The 20,714-nt window shown below is 46.5% G+C and overlaps 1 protein-coding gene across 1 annotated transcript in view; it reads right to left on the bottom strand.

Moving 5' to 3' along the window:
* KIF9 (kinesin family member 9) overlaps window positions 1-20,714 on the bottom strand; it is a 1,188,236-nt gene that overhangs the window by 331,887 nt on the left and 835,635 nt on the right. The window lies entirely within an intron of this gene.

Here is a 20,714-nt window from a genome sequence, read left to right as displayed (position 1 = left end):
GCTCCAAGAGGGCGGTTTCCGTGCCATGGCCTGGACGGAAGCCGGATTGTCTGAGGCCTAGAAGTTTATGTGTTTCCAGGAATGTTTGTATTTGCAGCTAGGTTATTCTGTCCAGTATTTTTAAGAGGAAGAGTACGGTAGTGATTGGGCAGTAGTTAGTGGGAACGTTGGGGTCTAGAGTGGGTTTTTTGAGGAGTGGGTGTACCTAGGCCTCTTTGAGATTTTCCGATACTTCACTTGAGCAAATTAATTGTTAATCAGAGTTGTGATGAAAGGGGCCAGATCTGCTGCCGAGTCTTTTATGAGGGATGCTCGACATATGTCGCCTTGACATTTGGAAGGTTTTAGACCACCAATGGTTTTGATGGTTTCTGTGATGTTTACGGGGGTGAATTTGATTTTCGGGAGAGATGGCATGGGGTGGGATGGTCCTGATCTGTGTGGTTAGGAGGGGGCGTTAGCTTGGGTTTCTTTGTATTCATTTTGTTTTGGAGTGTGGCGACTTTGCCCAGGATGGCTTCTTGGATGTTGATGTACCATTGCAAGTCTTTTGTGCAGTGGTCAGGAGGGGGTGCTGGGGATTCTAACTCACGTAAGATCAGGAGAGTTCTCTGGACTTTGATTTGGCTTCCAGGATTCTTTGGTTGTAGGAGTTTCCTTTACCTTGGAGGATAGATTTTTTTGTAATTTAAGGCCGATGTGACAAATTGTTGCTTGTTGGCGTGCAAGGAGGTTCTTTTCCAGGTGTTTTCGGCTGTTCTTTTTTCAAGGCGTAGTGCTTTGAGTTGGGGTGTGTTCCAAGAGCGGTGGTGTGTGGTGGGTTTGGGTTTGCGCGTGCCTATTGGGGCAATTTTATTGACAGCATCGAGGATGGCATTGTTGTACAGAGTGGCCATATCCTTGGGGTTAAGATCGGAGGGAGTGCCTGAGGTGAGCAGCGTAATAAGTGGGAGTAGGTTGTCAGGGGTGAGGCTGCAAAGATTCCTTGATAAGGTGGTCTGGATGAGGTCGGGGTGCTTGTCTCTTGTGAGATGTCATCGATGGTGAAGAGTAGGAGATTGTGGTCTGACCACGGGCGTGGTGTGTTGGATATGATGATCATCGTGCAGTTACAGTCTGCCAACCAGTCTACAGTGCGACCTTTGACGTGTGTTGGGCTGGTTATTCGTTGTTGGAAACCTTGTGTCTCTAGCAGGTTTGCTATAGCGGATGCCTGTGCAACTGCAGGTTCGTTTAGGCCGAGACTGAAGTCTCCCATGATGATGATTTTGGACTTGGGTTTGGTGTTGGACGATAGATAGAGTTGAGAGATGTCCTCCTCGAAGGACTGCATTGGTCCTGGTGGGCGATAGATGATGTGCAGGTTGAGGGTGGAGTTGGGGCATAGTGAGATCTTCAGAGACAGTAGTTCACTCGAGTGAATTTCTGTGTTGGGTATAGCCTTTTGTGGTGAGGGCTATCCCTACTCCTTTGGAGGTGACCCTGTCTTTCCTAAGGATGGTGGAGCCTTCTGGGAGGGCCAGGGAGAGTGCGGGCTGGCTGCGGGGTGTAACCAGGTTTCTGTAATAGCTAGGATGTACAGGTTGTTGGTGGAGATGGTATCAGCGATGTCCCGAGCATGGGCAGTGAGTGATCTTGCATTAATTAGGGCACCTTTTAGCTGAGTACTTGCGGGGACTGAGTGAAAAAGGGTGTTGGGCTTGCCAGTTTTGATCCTGGGGGTAGTTGACATGATAGGCTCATGGAGGTAGGCGGGCTGGGTACCTATTGACTTTTTGGGGATAGAGATGTTGGAGCTAGTGATATCTGTGGTCTTGCCAGGGTGAGGTCCCACCGATGGAGAGGCCAATAGTTCTGGCGATATTGTGAGGATTGTGAGGGTTGCGGTTCTTAGGTTGAGGAGTTGATTCCTACATATGATGGTGGGGGTATACATCTGAGTTTGGGGTGGGGTTTGTGTAAGTCGGGATGCTAGGTGTTTATATCTGCTTTCAGTTAAGCAGGTTAGCGTCGGGTGTACCCTGTATTTAGGCCGTGTCTGCTGTGAGTGCTGGGGTCGTGTTTTCCAGAGGTGGAAAGGACTTTGGGATGCTAGGTGTTTGTTCCTGTATCTCAGTGATCATGGGATTTCGGATGGTGATATGGGCTGGTTTGAGAGGAGTATGGGCTGGTTTGCAATGATCGTGCTATGCTGAGTGTTGCAAGCGCTGGGGAGGAATGTTGTAGGGGCGATGTCCCAGGCGTTAAGCAGTGTGGCGGTCATGGTAGGGCGGTGAAGGGGTCTGAGTAGGGTGGATAAGTCTATGCGTCCCTATGTGGCGCAGGACTTATGCTATAGTCTGGTGGGGTAGAGCAGGGAAGATGTAATCCTGGACATGGGGTGAAATGTATGGCTTGCCTGAAGTGGGGGACTAGAGTTTGGCCTAGTGCTTCAGTGTGCGTTGTGGGGCCGGTGGATTCAAGCAGGGGTGACTAAAGCTGGTTAGTTGAGTGCCATGTGTGCGTTTCCGTGCTGTTATGTGGAGGCAGTGCAAGTAGTGCAAGTCGCCTTACTATGCGTGTAGCCAGTCATGTATGGGGTATACGGTCATGTAGGGTGTATACAGTGGGGTACTCGATACTTGAGAGGATGAGTTTATAGCAGTACATTAGCATTGCAAGATGTGTCAGACACACAGTATTGTCATTCAATCAAAAGAACGGAATAATTTGTATACGTTTGTCCGAGCCTCTTCAAGCATGCGGGGTGCGCGAGACAAAAGGTAACTTTTTACACCAGCCACTTAGGAGCGGCATTCATTATGTTCAGTTAACAGACTATTTTCCTTTCATCAATAGTATTGAATCAACTCGCGGTACGCGAGGTTGTATCAGCAACATGAGGAGGCTCACAGCAAGACATAAGGGCAGCCTAAGGGGCATGCAATACTTGGAAGGATGAGCTTACGTATAATACAATAGTATTGCCAGAGTGACACGTGTCATATAGTAATAATGTAGGACAATCAAACATTTGGTATGAATCATATGTAAATGACCGCACTGCTTCAATCATGCGATGTGCAGGGGATGCAGGTCTCGCTTTACAGCGGCTACATAGAAGTAGTGTACATTAAGATCAAAGATTGACATATCGTAGTAAGGCCGGTCGCCGTACGCGGGAGCTCAGGTTGAGGAATCGGCTTAAGGGGGCGTTTGGGTTTGTACGTTCATTCTATGCATGCAAATTGTCATGCGGATGGGCACATGGTGCTTCGGGTTGGACTAGATTGTACGGCAGATGCGAGTGGGGCTCAGGCTGGTAGTGTGGGAGGTGCTGACTTACTTGAAGTGGCGCAGATGCCTCTGGAGAGGATTGTTCAGGCCGCTGGGTCCGGGTGGAGACAGAGTGGTTTGGAAGCTCTGCAATGCTCTGACAGGCGCAGACAGGAGCCTTACACAGTGAGTCTTAGGATGGTGGGCCGGCTTTGCCTACCGGTGCTGCTACTGGCTAAATAGCTATTGGCCATCAGTCTGGCAAAAGCACATAGGCCACAATTACTGACAAGGAGGGTTGCAGCTTTGACCAGGAGTGCTTGTGCGCCCTACATCCAACCTACAACGTATTTTGCACAGTGACCCACGCTGTACCACAGAGCAGAGATGAGCCTGTGACACAGTCCACACACAAGGGTTGCAGCTCCTACACAGAGTGTTTGTGCGCCCTGTCATCCCAGGCATTCGTGTGTGCAGTGTGACAGCGGCCAACAGCCCTGCCAAAGCTTAGCATGAGCCACAGCCGGGTCAGCAGTGATATTTTGGCTAGCAGCCACGCCACGTACAGCCATCTAACAGGGAAGATGATGCCGGATGCGCCCCAGCGGGTCCCAGGGTGCGACACCTGTCCATGTGGCTCACACCTCTGCAAGAATTCGATGTGTCGGGCGCCCCATCAGCCCTGGGCCCGACGTGATCTGCCTGGGTGAAGCGCCTGGAGATGTTTTTAGCAGCAACTGTAGAGGAGAACGATTACACAAAAAAGTTGGTTATGCTTTACTCAACTGGCCCAGCCATTTGTAACATTTTGGAGACTCTACGACCTGTTGGCAGGACATTCGATGCTGCCAAAACAGCACTCCAAGAATACTTTGCACCCATGGTGAATCTTGACTATGAGAGATCCCTGCCGAAAGAAGGGGAATCCCTCGACGCCTATAATTGCAGATTGCGACAGGTAGGATGGCACTTACATGCGCATATAGTTTTTCTACAGGGGTAACCCCCATGTTCTGGTGATATTCCCTCCTACTAAGTGAGGATAAATAATGTGTATTTAAACAAAAGGAAGGAACATATAACAGACTGCATCAACACAGTATATATCCTCAGACAGCAATTTCTTGTAGCAACCATGAAACAAATATAGGCTGCATTATGTGTTCTCAATAATCATCAAAAAGCAGTATTACCAAAAAATATCATTTTTAATATATTAATCACTCTTTAGCACAAGAAATACACTCATTTGTTTTAAAAAACATATACACATAACATAGTCATATACATCTTAAAATCATGCCACCTCACAGTGTACAGAATTAAATGCCAAAAATTTCATTAGCACAACACAACAATGGCAACTCAATTGTTCACATTTCCCATTGTGTGAACCAGCCCAACTTATATAAGTTTCAGTCCTCTGTGTTTCAAAGTAACCGGACATTCATCAGGGGCAGAAGTAATCCTGTGCTCCAGGTCGATTCTTCCTACATATACACCAGGTTGCTATCTCTAAGGATACAAAGACAAACACGTATCACTAACACAGGCATAATCAGTGTAATCAATCACCATAGCCAAACCCTAATCACCAATAGGGTATCTAGTACACACTACATCATGTACTGGATCTGCGGTCAGAAGAAATATATGTCTTTGACCGTATAAGCCAAGTCAGTACTGGCTCTTCACTATTACAGCAGTAAGTGAAATTCGTAAGTGAGTACCTAGAGGAATTCTACCAATGGCAGTATTTTCATTTTTATTCACCTCCTAATCCCGAACACAAGGAATTTAGGGAATATCCAACCACATTAGAGCCTGGCACAACAACAGAAACCGGCTCACCCTCGGGTGTTAAAAACTGTTCTTTAGTTGGATACAGTCACAACTCAGTGGCATAGTCACCCATCATCTTTCTTTCCAATTTTCTAAAACGAACTATCAGTGCCTAAAATACAAAAAATTGAGGGTAAGATGCCCAGCCCCAGATGTCAAGTAAGCATCCGCTACTCTAATAAAGGCCAAAAAACGGGTTTTACCTATTCCAGCGATTTTCAATTCTCCGAAAAACACTACAGTACAAGTCTGTATAGATAGGGCCTCTTCCTTCTACAATTCCTCTAGCTCTGAAAGAGTAAAAGTGCTAAGTAAATACATCGCAAAGGAAAGGAGCATCTTCTGCAGAGTGTTAGGGTTAAAGTTACTTCCAAAGGCATCCCCTCGTTCTTACTTTATCTATGCCAACTGATGACCTGAAAACAGGCAGAGTACTACATCTCACGCCCGGGATAACAGTGGATCAACACCCTGAGACTACGGCCCAAAAACCGTACTGAAATCCCCATTCCACGGCACTCGCGTGACGCGATGACGTCATCACGCTCCGCGGAACGTGGTAACGCAATGACGTCACCACGCCCCGCGCCACGCGCGTGGGAACACCCATTCAAATCAGGCAAAACATGCCCGAGTTGCTAAGCAACTAAGGCCACAGGTCCGCCAATGGAAAAAAGGGGGTGTGACTCCCATCATACCAAGAGGAAGGGCAAAAATCCCAAACAAGACCACAAACGGATTAAATATAGTGGCGAAGTATGCAAAACATCACTCACGGTGGAAATTCTCTAAACACAGAGACAACCACATAGGAAACAACCCCTTGAGGCAAATTGTTTGTGGCCTGTATGACAACAAATTGCATTTCTTCACATAGAAATAGAGATTCTCCCTCAATCTCTGTGTTTAGAGAATTTCCACCGTGAGTGATGTTCTGTTGTGGTTTTCTTTGGACATGATCAGGGGTAGCAGGTCTCTTTTCCCTTGTCCTGGATCAGTTAATGCTCTTTTCAGAGCTGGTGGAGAATGCCTACACCTTTTCCTCACATGTTTTGCATACTTCGCCACTATATTTGATCTGTTTGTGGTCTTGTTTGGTATTTTTGCCCTTCCTCTTGGTATGATGGGAGTCACACCCCCTTTTTTCCATTGGCGGACCTGTGGCCTTAGTTGTTTAGCAACTCGGGCATGTTTTGCCTGATTTGAATGGGTGTTCCCACGCGCGTGGCGCGGGGCGTTGTGACGTCATCGCGTTACCGCGTTCCACGGAGCGTGATGACGTCATCGCGTCACGCGAGTGCCGCGGAATCGGGATTTTAGTACGGTTTTTGGGCCGTAGTCTCAGGGTGTTGATCCACTGTTATCCCGGGCGTGAGATGTAGTACTCTGCCTGTTTTCAGGTCATCAGTTGGCATAGATAAAGTAAGAACGACGGGATGCCTTTGGAAGTAACTTTAACCCTAACACTCTGCAGAAGACGCTCCTTTCCTTTGCAATGTATTTACTTAGCACTTTTACTCTTTCAGAGCTAGATGAATTGTAGAAGGAAGAGGCCCTATCTATACAGACTTGTACTGTAGTATTTTTCAGAGAATTGAAAATCGCTGGAATAGGTAAAACCCGTTTTTTGGCCTTTATTAGAGAAGCGGATGCTTACTTGACATCTGGGGCTGGGCATCTTACCCTCAATTTTTTGTATTTTAGGCACTGATAGTTCGTTTTAGAAAATTGGAAAGAAAGATGATGGGTGACTATGCCACTGAGTTGTGACTGTATCCAACTAAAGAACAGTTTTTAACACCCGAGGGTGAGCCGGTTTCTGTTGTTGTGCCAGGCTCTAATGTGGTTGGATATTCCCTAAATTCCTTGTGTTCGGGATTAGGAGGTGAATAAAAATGAAAATACTGCCATTGGTAGAATTCCTCTAGGTACTCACTTACGAATTTCACTTACTGCTGTAGTAGTGAAGAGCCAGTACTGACTTGGCTTATACGGTCAAAGACATATATTTCTTCTGACCGCAGATCCAGTACATGATGTAGTGTGTACTAGATACCCTATTGGTGATTAGGGTTTGGCTATGGTGATTGATTACACTGATTATGCCCGTGTTAGTGATACGTGTTTGTCTTTGTATCCTTAGAGATAGCAACCTGGTGTATATGTAGGAAGAATCGACCTGGAGCACAGGATTACTTCTGCCCCTGATGAATGTCCGGTTACTTTGAAACACAGAGGACTGAAACTTATATAAGTTGGGCTGGTTCACACAATGGGAAATGTGAACAATTGAGTTGCCATTGTTGTGTTGTGCTAATGAAATTTTTGGCATTTAATTCTGTACACTGTGAGGTGGCATGATTTTAAGATGTATATGACTATGTTATGTGTATATGTTTTTTAAAACAAATGAGTGTATTTCTTGTGCTAAAGAGTGATTAATATATTAAAAATTATATTTTTTGGTAATACTGCTTTTTGATGATTATTGAGAACACATAATGCAGCCTATATTTGTTTCATGGTTGCTACAAGAAATTGCTGTCTGAGGATATATACTGTGTTGATGCAGTCTGTTATATGTTCCTTCCTTTTGTTTAAATACACTTACATGCGCATAGCCAGACGAGGAACACAAGATGCGCCAACAGCTAATTCAAAGATGTTCATCCATCAAACTAAGATGACAAATACTGTGAGAACCGGGGATAACACTGGTCTACACCCTAGAACTTGAATGCTCCCACAAATTGGGGGATGTCAGGGTGGATAAGATGTGTGCCGCCATGAAGTCGACCAAGCTAGAGGAGGCCTGCGCCGTTGGTCGAAAAAATTTAGAAAAACAGACAAACGGCTGCCATGGAACAAGAAGGAGAGGAAATTAGGTCATTACGTATCCCAACTGTGACTATGACCTGCCCCAGTCTAACAATTCAGCACACAAAGGGGAGTCCCCCAGATGAACCATTCAGGAACAAATTTGATGACCCAGTCTCAGTTTAAACTGGGTCCCATTCCGTAAGTTGTATACATCACCTCACAGAATGAAAAAATACACAGTGTACCATATATTTCATTTAATATAAAGAGATCATAGTTTTATTTCGTAGGCCATAAGTCCTACGTACACCAATCATAAAAAACACCACATACAGACATATATCAATGTGGAGAATGTGTAAAATGCATCTATTTACAATTTCATGATATAATCATAAAAGCACAGGTGACACAGCAAGGATTATATATACCAGAGCAGGGCGGGCACACATTCTAACTTCCTGGCCCTATCTGGCTAACAAGTCACAGATCTGCTCCGTGTGGCAGTGTCACCCAATTACAATGCTAACATTAATTAGACATGGCGGATTGAATTACGCCTGACCAAAACACACACATCCCAGGTCTCATACACCAAGTGTGAAACCTCAAAGAAGGGAAGGAAAAGAACCAAACTAATTTGGGACCCCTACAAACAGCAACAAACTGTCTGGATATAGCCAACAAGGGATACACACTCAAAGGCATACAGGGGACAAATGAGTGACAACATCAGCACACAAAGGGGAGTTCCCCAGATGAACCATTCAGGAACAAATTTGATGACCCAGTCTCAGTTTAAACTGGGTCCCATTCCGTAAGTTGTATACATCACCTCACAGAATGAAAAAATACACAGTGTACCATATTTTTCATTTAATATAAAGAGATCATAGTTTTATTTCGTAGGCCATAAGTCCTACGTACACCAATCATAAAAAACACCACATAGAGGGCCTCATTACGACCCAGGCGGTAAGGGGTTTACGGCGCCGTAAACAGCGCCGACCCTTACCGCCTGAGTACGAGGTCCCTTAGCGCCATGGCGAATTTAACACCTGCTTTTAGCAGGTGTTAAAATCCATGGCGCTAAGGGACCATGGAGTTAATTACGCCACCGTAATTTACGGTGGCGTAATTAACGCCTTCCCCACTCCCATTATGCCCTATGGGGCAAAAATGGGAATGGAGAAGGGTAAATGGGGATTGGGGACTTACTGCCCCGCCAAGGTCGGAATGGGGCGGTAAGTCCGCCAACCACCATGGCGTAAACGTAGTTTACGCCATGGTGGTAAAGTCACGGCCCAGGCGGTAACTTACCGCCTGGGTCGTGATGAGGCCCACAGACATATATCAATGTGGAGAATGTGTAAAATGCATCTATTTACAATTTCATGATATAATCATAAAAGCACAGGTGACACAGCAAGGATTATATAAACCAGAGCAGGGCGGGCACACATTCTAACTTCCTGGCCCTATCTGGCTAACAAGTCACAGATCTGCTCCGTGTGGCAGTGTCACCCAATTACAATGCTAAAATTAATTAGACAAGGCGGATTGAATTACGCCTGACCAAAACACACACATCCCAGGTCTCATACACCAAGTGTGAAACCTCAAAGAAGGGAAGGAAAAGAACCAAACTAATTTGGGACCCCTACAAACTGCAACAAACTGTCTGGATATAGCCACACGAGGGATACACACTCAAAGGCATACAGGGGACAAATGAGTGACAACATCAGCACACAAAGGGGAGTCCCCCAGATGAACCATTCAGGAACAAATTTGATGACCCAGTCTCAGTTTAAACTGGGTCCCATTCCGTAAGTTGTATACATCACCTCACAGAATGAAAAAATACACAGTGTACCATATTTTTCATTTAATATAAAGAGATCATAGTTTTATTTTGTAGGCCATAAGTCCTACGTACACCAATCATAAAAAACACCACATACAGACATATATCAATGTGGAGAATGTGTAAAATGCATCTATTTACAATTTCATGATATAATCATAAAAGCACAGGTGACACAGCAAGGATTATTTAAACCAGAGCAGGGCGGGCACACATTCTAACTTCCTGGCCCGATCTGGCTAACAAGTCACAGATCTGCTCCGTGTGGCAGTGTCACCCAATTACAATGCTAAAATTAATTAGACATGGCGGATTGAATTACGCCTGACCAAAACACACACATCCCAGGTCTCCTACACCAAATGTGAAACCTCAAAGAAGGGAAGGAAAAGAACCAAACTAATTTGGGACCCCTACAAACAGCAACACACTGTCTGGATATAGCCACACAAGGGATTCACACTCAAAGGCATACAGGGGACAAATGAGTGACAACATCAGCACACAAAGGGGAGTCCCCCAGATGAACCATTCAGGAACAAATTTGATGACCCAGTCTCAGTTTAAACTGGGTCCCATTCCGTAAGTTGTATACATCACAGTCTAACAATTGCCTGGCAAAAGGCCACATCTGCGAGAGATGTGGGGTAACAAACCATTTCGCCCGAGTTTGACGTGCGCCAGCACTGTCAGCACACTTGCGAGGACAAGCTGGTTCAAGACAACCGTCTCAGAGGCAGACGCGGAAGGTTGCATTGATTGAACAGCCACCCCAGCACAAAGAACTGTATGGATTGGAAGAGACAGATGAATATGTGTTCTTCATTTTCAGTGTGTCTAAGCTGAAGGCCTCAAAACAACGCCAACCAAAGTCCACAGTACACATCTGCAACTTCCAAATTCCTGTGTTGATTGACACTGGTGCGTCCGTAAATGTCATGGCGGACGAACATTACTGCAGATTGACAGATGCTCTGCCCCTAAAAGAGACACAAGTACAAATATACACATTTGGGGTGAAGGTGCCACTACCGCTGGAAGGTGTCTTCATTATACCTGTATGACATGAAGACAGTACCATCAGGGCTATATTCTTTGTCACCAAGGTGAGCAAGGTCACACTACTAGGATGTGCCGCAGCGGAGGCTCTGCACATCGTAAACTTTGCCTTTGGAGTATATATACAAGACATTCAATCCCTTCTGACTCGACATGCAAAAGTGTTCACGGGCATGGGAAGTTCACTGGAGATCCAGTCCGCCTTCACATTGACCCAACTGTACAGCCAACTGCTTTAAAACACAGCCGAATTCCATTCCGTCTAAGGGCAATGGTCGAGAAAGAACTTGAAAACCTGGTCAATTTGGACATTATCGAGGAGGTAGAAGGGCTGACAGCATGAGTCTTCCCTATTGTCATTGCCAGCAAACTCGGAAAACCAGACGGTATTCACATATGTGTGGATATGCGCCTCGCCAATAGAGCAATCAAAAGAGAAAGACACATCACTCAGATGCTTGATGACATTCTAGCTGACTGGCAGTAGGCACAATTCTTTTCAAAACTGGACTTAAGATCAGGTTATCACCAGCTGGTGCGGGACCTAGCCTCTTGCTACATTACCACGTTTACCACACACGGTGGACTGTACAGATACAAATGCCTCCATTTTGGCATCTCTTCGACCGCAGAGGTGTTTCAGAACACGATACACGGTGCACTGGCAGGGCTAAAGGGAGCCATCAACATTAGTGCTGACATCATGGTCTACTTCAGCTTGGAAAAAAACATTTAGAGAGGCTGGGGAAAGTCCTGGGACGCATCCAGCAGCTAAGACTCAAGCTGCATGAAGACAGATGCACACTTTTGCAAAAGAAGATCAAGTTCTTTGTGTTTGTGTTTCAGGAAAATGGGATTTTCCTGATCCTGCTTAAGTAAAGGACATGAAAGAGGCAGGACCACTGTCTAATGCTTCAGAGGTACGCAGTTTTCTTGGTATGGTCAAGTACTGCGGAAGATTCATACATAATCTGGCCACCCTGTCTGACCCACTTCGAAATCTCACTAGGACGGACTGCAGCTGGAAATGGACCGCCCTGAAACAAAGCGCCTTTGAGGAGATTAAGAACACGCTCTCAGCGGAAGACACCATGGCGTTCTTTGACCCTAACAGGAAGGTGGAAATCATCGTGGACGCCAGCCCCTTTGGTCTCGGGGCTGTACTGATACACCCTGATGATGGTGGGAATGGCCGTGCTGTTGCGTTAGCAAGTAGAACCCTTTCTGCTACAGAATAGAGATACTTGCAAATAAAGCGCAAGGCCTTAGCCGTGCTATGGGGCTGCAAGCACTTCCACCTTTATGTGTATGGCAATTCATTGACAGTGTTCACCGACCATGAACCCTCTTCTCCGAATCATGGTTGGTTCCTCTTCCAAGCCTCCGTCGCAACCATCACTAAAGACAAGCCATGGTGCTCTACTATCCAAGAGGCACACTTAGGCAAAATTGACACCCTGGATAAGAAAATTCTATCCCAACAAGCGACATTCAATATTGTACCCATGTCCGCTAGCAACCACAGACACCCTCCCACCACCACACCTATCACCACTGAGTTCACCCTTAGAGACCTATCTGAAACTGATGTCACCAAACTGATCAATAGCCTAAAACCCTCAAAATGCAAAGGTGACATATGACTGCATCCCCTTGTCAAAGACTGTGCCGACATACTAACCCCCATCATTACCGCCATCATAAATACCTCCTTCGCGCAAAGTATTGTTCCAGCCAGCCTCAAAGAAGCGTGTATACGCCCTCTTCTGAATAAAACCTCCCTGGATCCTGCCGTTGCCTCAAACTACAGGCGAATCACCACTGTCCCATTTCTCCTAAAAATCTTGGACCGAGCTGCCTACCTGCAAGTTCAGCAGTTCTTTGAGGACAATCACATCCTAGGGAGGCGTCAATCCGGTTTCCGTCCTAATCATGGCACAGAATCTGCACTACTCGACTTAAAAAATCAATTAGATTAAATCAGGAAAGTCGGCCCTGCTCCTCCTCCTAGACATATCTGCGGATTTTGATCTGGTCAACCACCAGATCCTCTGCCACGACCTCAGCACTCATGCTCATTTTTCACCGTCAGCCACTGCCTCTATAGCATCCTTTCTGAATGGTAGAGTCATGAGGGTTTTCTCTGAGAACGCCAACGCCGCTCCCTCGCTCATCACCTGTGGGGTAGCACAAGGTTCCTGCATCTCCCCTACCCTTTACAATATCTTCACCCGGCCCCTCTTCCAGATCCTAGACTCCTACGGCATAGCTTAAAATAACTATGCTGATAACACGCTAATCCTGAACCCACTCTCAGGTAACTACCTAGAAGTTTCTAACATCCTGAACTCAATCTACTCCACAATTCAAACTTAGATGGCTGCCAATCACCTCTGTCTAAATATCAACAAGACTGAAATCTTGATTGTTGGCCCACCAAGTACCCTAAATAACCTCAGCAATCAATATTCCGCATTCATGATTGATAACTGCCCTATTCCCGCCTCTAACGCCGTAAAGACCTTAGGGGTCTACCTAGATGCATCACTCACCATGACCAGACAAGTCAACGCCATTGCCTCCTCGGCAGCCTATGCTACCAAGGACCTTAATGCAGCCAGGCCATTCCTTTCCAAAAAATAATTGCCTAACAATTGCTTGTGTTATCACTGGCTCTATGTTAGACTATTGCAATGTCCTATTCAATTGCACTTCTGCCAAAAACATCTCCAAACTTCAAATAATCCAGAATAACGCCCTCAGAGTAGCCTTGAACATCTTAGAGCACATCTCAAGTGCTAGAAAAGATGCACATTGGCTCCCCATTCAGAAGCAGATCATTTTCAAGACATTGGGCCTCATTATGGGTCCGGCGGTAACCGTGCCGGTGATACCGTCTGGTTGCTGCAGGACTGGTATATATTTACCGGCGCCTGACTTGCCGGCAACACCGGGGTATTACAACCCAGGCGGCTGGGAACTCAGGCGCCGGTAAAATGTTGTTCCCCATTCCCATAGGACACTATGGGAGTGGGGACCACGGAAACACCGGCCCTGGTAATAACGGTACCAGTGCTTCCGTGAAACTCTGCGGGCGGGTGCCAGACCACCTGGCACGTCAGACCTGCCAGGCGGGAGGGCACCCACCTGGCAGAGTTGTAGTGTGCCGGTCCAGAAACAATGGTGCTGGTAAGATTACCGGCACCGTTGTTTCCGGACCGGCATGCTTGTAATGAGGCCCATTATCTATTACCCACAAGTGCCTATCCAACACTGCACCACCATACCTTTCCAAAAGCATCACCAAAGCACAATCCGCAAGACCCACGAGGATCCCCTACACTGATAAGCTTAGAGTTCCCACAGTGAAAAGATGCAAAGCCGGAGGTTCTGGCTTCCCCTACCTTGCTGCCAAACTCTGAAACGACCTCCCACCCTGCTGGAGGGCAGAAAATCCTACTAGATATTCTGCAAGCTTTAAAAACTCAGCTTTTCACCTAAACCTGAACTCCCCACCTCAGGCTACGCAATCATGCTTCTATAGGGCTGTGCGATAATTGCAATCAGGCTACACCTATCTTACCTGTATCTGTATGTAACTATGCCTGTTCAACTCTAGCCTAAGATTGAATGCTGTCGGAGGACTGCCAATGGTCATGATTCTGTATGTTTACACTTTGACTGCGAGTATACCTTACCTACGTATGTGAATTTGCCTGCTCCACACTAGCTTGTCTACTACTTTGTAGCTGCAACAGCACCTCAATGACTACGGGTTGTATGTGCGCTTTACAAATGAAATAGATAAATAAATTGAGAGGTGGCTGCTCACCTTGCAAGAATATAACCTCAAGTTGGTGTACTGGCCAGGGAACGCTAACGCTGCGGTCTAGCTTTCCCGACACCCTGTGGAGGCGAGTGTACACGAAGAGGACGATGCAGGTAGATTGACAAAAGCGCTTCTCCACACCCTGACGTCGCCGACAACACGCGTTTCGATGTCCCTCGAGGAAATACACGAAGCGTCCGCACACAAACGCTATTGCAGTCCACCAGGACTCGAGGAGAATGGAAGAGAGTTCTGGAGAACCTAAACAGCCACACACAAGATGCCAAACGAGTGCTCGAACAAATGTGACGTGTGCGAAACAAACAAACATTTATGGACAGTGGACTGGTCCTTAGTGGGTTGAAAATGGTCATCCTCTCTACTCTAGTGCCGCAGGTGTTAGAGTTGCCTTACAAAGGACACCAAGGAATGGCCAAAACTGAGGCTCGACTCCGGATGAAAGTCTGGTTTCCAGGCCTCGAGGATAAAGTCGAAGAATGTATCCGAGTCTGCGTGTGTTGTCAAGCGGCACTGCCCCACCCGAGGGTATCCTACATCGAATCCATGGACCGGAGCAACATCCCTTGGGGAACGATACACATGGACTTCTGGTCCACCTGTCGAGACACCCACTTCTTAGTACTTGTGGACCAATGGTCAAGGTATCCGGAGATGGAATTCATAGAATCCAACTCACTGGAAGATGTAGTGCCTGCTCAAGAGAAAGTATTTTCCACCCACGACCTCCCCAACAAAATCTGCAGACAATGGCCCACCGTTCCAGAGCGGAAGGTTTTCAGAATATCTCCGGAACCTAGGAGTGACACACAGAAAGATAACACTGGTATGGCCCAGAGCCAACGGTAAGGCAGAAAGAATGTTGAGGACCCTTAATAAGGTATTCTACATTGCGCACGGACAAGGCGAATTTGAGCTGCGAGCTCTGTACCAGTTATGCCCAAGGGAACTGTTGCCAGACCTTTCAGTCCGGAATCCTGGAGTGATCAACAAAGAACTAGTGCTTCAACGAAGGAGGAGGAGCGTAAATGAGAGAGAAAAAATCAGAAGGGGACTACGAGATCAACATCTAGAGGTAGAAGACAAGGTGCTGATATGCTCCAGACACCCAAGAGGACATATACCCCATGAGCCTACCCCACTGGAGGTAGTGAGGACAAAAGGGACATGGCCACAGCCTTAGATGGGCAAGTTACAGTAAAAATAAATTCCTGTTTCTTTCCGAAAGATGGGGAGGTCGACTGCTGAAGGTAGTGATGACAGCACAATGGGTCTGTAAGAACAGATTCCCCACGATGGCCAGGCATTGAAAGCGAGGAATCTGACATAGGGAAACCCTTGTCCAGCGATGATGAAGACCGCCTGACAGATCAAGGGAGAGGCATGACTGGGGGGGAGAAGATCAGGGGCGCTACCCTGTGAGAGAACGCTGCAGGCAGCCCGACTACCTGAGAGACTTTGAGGTTGATCTCCCTTGAAGCGCACTCTTCGTCATTTGAATATTATTGTTTATCCCTGATGTATTCATGTTACAGGCTGTTTGTTTTCCACCTGTTGTGGGCCAAACGTAAAATGTTGTTTGTATAACTTAATTATGAAAAGGGAGGAATGAAGTGTGTGTGCCCCATTAAACACCCAGTGACGTGTTAGGTCATGGGGCCAAAGGAATAAAAGGAGGCCGGCAGTGTCACAAGGACAGTGAACACATGGAGCCTTTTAACCAGCATTACTGTCTCCGGTTAGAATCCAAGTCTTTCCTTAAGGTGAGTAGGCCTCATCTGGGCGAGCTCTGGCCCCACCACACCAATGAAAGGACAGAGTTTTGACAATTCCATAAAACAAGTAGCGTACAACTCATTGATTGCAGAGAAAGGGAGCGAGGGCGCAAAGGAGCATCAAATTCGAAATCATGCAGAACTGCGTTGCGGCCCTGCGAAAATGCCACCCTTACCAGAGGAGCCTGGTTTGCAGGCCCGCTGCACACATTTATGCTGTGCATGCATGCACATCTTTCTGTAGAGCGAACCACCAATGCTCAGGCAGGGATCACGCGGGAGGTACAAACGCGAAGTGCAAACATAATTTCCTGCGCTTACGATTACTAAATAAGATTAAGAACCGTGGCACAATCGGGACCAGTAGGGGTTATATCCGAGTCATTTTCAAAATGGTGTGCCAACCTTTTGATAGGTTGTTCCAATTCCAAAAGCAGAAACAAAACACAGGTGGACCAGCTGGAATCAGCCAATCACAGACTCCCATTTACTTCTCTAGGTTCAGACCCCCATCAAATGGCAATCTCCAATGGATGGGTTACCCTGATCTGAAGTCAAGCCCACGGAGAGACGAGGAATGAGAGTGTGGTATGGCGGCGTGAAGGAGCAGGATCAGCAGCGCAGTAGTAGTGAGGTGGTGAACGAATCAAGGCCCATCATCCTAAGATTGGGAAGTGATGGAAGCCCTCAAAACCAAAACAAAAGAAGAGCCTGAGAAGATCATCGAAGAAGGGCGCAGGAAACACTTAAACCCAGGACTATGAATCGAAGGAAAACTCTACTACTACCAGCTGCTTGCAGTGAAGACCCAGCAACACCTGCTGCTATGGAAGTGTTATCTTGAGAATGTCAAAAAGTGAATGATTTCCAGAAGCATTGAGAGCACTGTAGTATTAATAGAAAAGTTATACTTTTAACTTTGGATCCAACAGGACTTTTGTGATAATAAAATGTTTTTACTTACAATTTCTATTCAGCCTTTTGTCTGACCCCACTTGCCCCCATGACAGTATTTTACTGAGGGAGGCATACATAAAAGGCCTTCTCATATAAGAGAAAGCAGAGCAGTCACCAAGCACAAAAGGAGAGCCCAGGGCAGGGATAAGAGGAGTGGGAGAACTCACTTTGGCCAGAGAACTGATCTTTGCAATCTGATCCAGCCGGCTTACCTGCAAGAGATGATCTCTGAAAACTTGAGAAGCTTGGGGGATGCAAGGGGCCTACTAGTGCTGATGGGCCTAGTGTTAGGCAGAATCCAGTGCAGTTCCCTTAGGGAGCACTACACCAGATTAAGACTGCACGTGAGAGCAATACATTCCCTTTGGTATCAGTCTGTACCACAAAGATTTAATTGGTAGCTGTGGCTGAGCAGTCAGACTTATCTCAAGAGGGAGATGAGCAGTATTCAGGGTTTACACAACAGGCAGTACAATACTATGGAGCAAGGAAACACTGACCAAAGCTTTGTATCAAAAAGAGAATTATTTATTCTATACACTTCTAGTTCTAACACATAGATCACAGTTGATGAAGTAAATTAGTTTAGTCAAGAAAAAGCATATACAACTCCCTATTCAATTGTAGACAAGTTTGCGGTAGAGTGAAAACTGAGCAAAATGACACAGTGAAAACCAACTACAAATGGCACTCTAACAATTTAACGCAAGGGAGGGAAAGCACAAGTTAAACCGAAATATCTTCAGACCCCCCCTAGCAACACTTCCCTGAAGTTTTGTGAACAAGTAATGCACAGTAACACTTTAGCCAAAAGATAAGTGAATGAAAACTGAGCAAAATGGCACTCCACAAGTTAAAACAGTAGGAAGGAAGAGGGGTTTAGAAGATTTAGGTGCATCAACACATTTCTCATTGAAAACTAATCTAGTGAGAGCAGATCTAACAAATCAGCCAGAGTCAATAGGCCTCAGCGAGAGTCAGTGGTGCAGGACCAAGAGCTTAGGAGCAAAAATGTACTTGTAGCTGCAGTCAAGTCTTTAGTAGAAAAATATTGAAGAGGTAGATGAGAGGTAAAAGACAATGTTAAGAGAGAGGGCGGCCGACCCCACAAGTAGTTAAAGGATTTAAAACACCCATTGGCGCAACCACGGAGAAAGGGCGGCCTGGCGGAACAATGTACCTTAAATGTGGAGAAGTGGCTCCTGCAGTGGCGGTTGTTCCTGGTAGTTCCTGCAGGTTGAGGGGTTCAACAGAGGAAGAGAGGCTCTCATTGTGGAGGAAGGTTCGAGTCGCTGCACTACCCAGCGATGAAACTAGCCGCGGTGCTGCCAAACGAAGTTTAAAAGGTACGCTCCTTTTAATCGCGGTCCGGGTAGATAGCTGCCTGGCTATCCGGTCTCCAAGTGCGGGGCACTGTCGATTCGACCAAGGCAGGTCCGAGGATGCGATAGGTGAACTGGTTGACCCCTCCAGCTCAAGAGAAGGAGGCTCTTTCGCTGAAGATCTCCTCTCGTCGTGTGGAAAAAAAGTGGTGAGACGATCCGGCAGAGCTTCACCGGTGGTGTAGATGCTGAAGATGTCTTTGGCTTCTCTTCCCTTCGGTTCCGTAGTTCCAGTGACGACGTCTTGCTCTTCCAGTCCTCAGGACCCTGCTTTTATGCAGAAAGAGACCCATTCATGCAGCCTAGCTGTCACTCACACAGTGAAGTGGTCTTCTTGGCGGGAGACCCTCCAGCCTATCAGGTTAGAGTGCGACCTGAGTTGCTGTGGCAACTCTGTCCAGGGGTTCTACTCCCCCTCCCAAACAACAGACCCACCCCAGACTCAGAGGTGCCGAAAGGAGGGCTTCTTGGCAGAAGCCTGCCAAAAGAGCGAACAAAGGATCCCCGACCTGGGTTAGGAAAATGGAGTAAGACTCGAGAAAGAAATTATATCAAAGTTCTGGCAAATAAAACCTACCGGAGTAAGGTTAATAATAAAATAAACCGGCAGTATGTTAGAGGCTGTCAGTAAAAGTGTTAGCCTCGAACAATGGGAAAATCCCATAGGAAAATATTTGCGGTTGAATATAAAGGTAGTAACCACTGCCACCAGCCAGAAACTTTGTAGAGGGGGACTTTAAGGTACCGTCTTGAAAATGAACATAGGGGAAAAACTATTAACCCCTTCCAATACTTCCATTTTAAGATGGGTTGTACTGGTTTAGTTCATAGGATTGGACTAGTAAAGTCAATGGGGACTTTACATGCCCTGGGGGACAGTAGTCAGCCCCAGGGTATGGAGTCTATGTTTGGGGGTCGCTACGACACCCCTGTGTCACTGCACAGAGGGTGCTGTGTAACACATGTGTATAAAGATGGTTCCTATGGGTGAGAGAATAGATCCCATAGGCATTAAACACAAAAATAGCCTAGAACACACATAGCAAAGATGCCTAAGAGTGGGAAAAAGAGTTTCACTCTTAGCAGGTAAAAAGAAATAAACCCTTCGAATCCAGCAAAGCTGCTGAGGGACTCTATAGGTAAGGGAAATTAGCCATAAGGGAGAATTCTCCCTAACAGCCTAAGATAGATGAGAGACCCGAGAAAGCTTCAAAGCCTGATGGACTGAGAGAGGGTAGAGCACTGGAGATGCACTGGGACCTGTAATACTGCTGTAAGTGTGCTGTGCAGCATGTCCCTGTAAGTAACCTGTGCTCTATTTCCCTAGAAGAGAGCTGGGTGATAACTGCGAGAGAAAACAAAATTTGAATCCGAAAAATTTCACAAAGATGTTTTCCTTTCACTGCAAGTATAAGCCATGTGAGAACCCCGCAGCACCTCTCCTTACCTTGTTTAATACCTTAACGCCCCCCCCCCACATATACTTGCAGTGAAATGCGCAGTAAAAGGTTCTACATTTTTGGATACTACATTTTTTTATTCCGTTTTTTGGTCTGATACCGTTGGGCACTATATCCCTGGAAGTGAGCAGGACACTATGGCCCTCATTACGAGCCAGGCGTCAAGGGGTTAACGGCGCCGTAAAAGGTTGTGGCGCCGTTAACCCCTTAACGCCTTACTACGAGGTCCCTTTGCGGCTCCCGACCTTAACGGCTGGTATGTACCAGCCGTTAAGGTAGGGACCCGCAAAGGGACCTTGAAGGTAATTACGGTACCGCAATATGCAGTACCATAATTACCGCCTTCCCCTTTCCCATTGAGCCCTACGGGGCAAAAATGGGAATGGGGAAGGGCCAATGGTAAATGGGGAATTACCGCCCCGCCAACCTTGGAATGGGGTGGTAATTCCC

Source organism: Ambystoma mexicanum, chromosome 2p (genome assembly GCF_040938575.1).
Source record: "Ambystoma mexicanum isolate Mex_15411 chromosome 2p, UKY_AmexF1_1, whole genome shotgun sequence".
In the NCBI taxonomy this organism is placed as follows: domain Eukaryota; kingdom Metazoa; phylum Chordata; class Amphibia; order Caudata; family Ambystomatidae; genus Ambystoma; species Ambystoma mexicanum.
This window is presented reverse-complemented; position numbering and strand designations above follow the sequence as displayed.